Genomic DNA, 1,566 nt, shown 5'->3' with positions numbered 1-1,566 from the left:
TCAAGCTGTGGTGACAAGGATAAAGAGCAAACAGAAGTGCCGCTATTTCCATCCTGGCTTGGTGGTATCAGAGGAAGTGTACCAGCACACCTGGTGCTTCTGATCTGTGGTGTTGGAGAAGACTCTTGAGAGTCTCTTGGACTGCAAGGAGATTCAACCAGTCCATCCTAAAGGAAATCAGTCTTGAATATTCATTGGAAGGACTGATCCTGAAGCTGAAGCTCCAATACTTTGGCCACCTGATGCGAAGAACTGACTCATTGGGAAAAGACCCTGATGCTGGGAAAGACTCAAGGCGAGAGGAGAAGGGGATGACAGAGGATGAGATGCTTGGATGGCATCACCAACTCAATGGATGTGAGTTTGAGGCGGCTCCAGGAGTTGGGATAGACAGGGAAGCCTGGAGTGCTGCAGTCCATGGGGTCACAAAAAGTCGGACGCGATTGAGCAATTGAACTGAGCTGAACTGAACCAATGCACCTGAGCATGCAGGGCGCAGCAGCAGCGGTGGCGGCTGGGTAGGTGAACGGGCAGTATGTGAGATAGCTGGGATCAGCTCCATAGTGTACAGAGGGTAGGGGGCCCAGGCCTCTGAGGATGCAGGGATTGGAGTGGCCCCCATCGGGTTATAGGTGTCCCCTGAGATGAAGTGTGCTCCAAGGGTGGGGCGGGCAGTGGTACGATTTGGTGTAACCATTCACTTGTTCTTCCCTTTAGCTCGTCATCTTCCCTTGTGGTTCCGCTGGTAAAGGGTCCACCTGCAATGCCAGAGACCTGGGTCCGATCCCTAGGTTAGGAAGATCCCCTGGAAAAGGGAACGGCTACCCACTCCAGCATTCTGGCCTGGAGAAGTCCATGGGGTCGCAAAGAGTCGGACACGACTGAGTGACTTTCACTTTAGCTTGTTCTTGGCCATCTTGGTGTTGGCTTTGGCAAACTCTAGCCTCAAAGACTGCGGGTTTTCAGCATCAGAGCAAATACCGTTCAATGCATCCTTGGCGGCGGCTGCTCCTGCCCAACAGTCAAAGACCACAAAACCAACAGGCTGTCTTGATGTGAGCATGATCAGGGATGCTTCATACCCCTTGAAAGGCCTGAAGAGCAGGTCGAGTTGTCTGGGTTTAATGTCCACAGGGAACCCACTGACCCACAGTGTCCTGACCTCCTCCTCCTCCAGGGTGCCGCCGGAGCCCACGCCATGCCAGTGCTGTGCTCGCCGTCAGGCTTCAGGTTGCTCATGGTGCTGCCTGAGGGCTAGCTTGGCGCGGCCCGGAGAGGAAATTTTAAAGACTGACAATCCAAGTCCTGAGCATCTGGAAATCTCATTCACTGCAAAAATGGAACAGTTGCTTAAAATGATTTGACAGTTTCTTAAAAGGTTTAACATACCCCTATCATGTAACCCAGAAATCCCACTCCTAGATACTCCAAAAGAAATGAAAATTGTGCTTACACAAAGAAATGTATGCCAGTGTTTTGTAGCATCTTTATTCATACTAGCCAAAACCTAAGACAGTCTAGGAACTGCTGGGTGGATCAACAAATAATGATATATCTACACAGGAA

At 50.8% G+C, this 1,566-nt stretch overlaps 1 pseudogene; it reads right to left on the bottom strand.

The window, feature by feature from the left end:
- LOC128055736 (RNA-binding protein with multiple splicing 2-like) lies at positions 1–1,239 on the bottom strand (annotated as a pseudogene).
- Positions 1,240–1,566: the final 327 nt, after the last annotated feature.

The sequence above is a fragment of the Budorcas taxicolor genome, chromosome 11 (genome assembly GCF_023091745.1).
Source record: "Budorcas taxicolor isolate Tak-1 chromosome 11, Takin1.1, whole genome shotgun sequence".
NCBI lineage: Eukaryota > Metazoa > Chordata > Mammalia > Artiodactyla > Bovidae > Budorcas > Budorcas taxicolor.
This window is presented reverse-complemented; position numbering and strand designations above follow the sequence as displayed.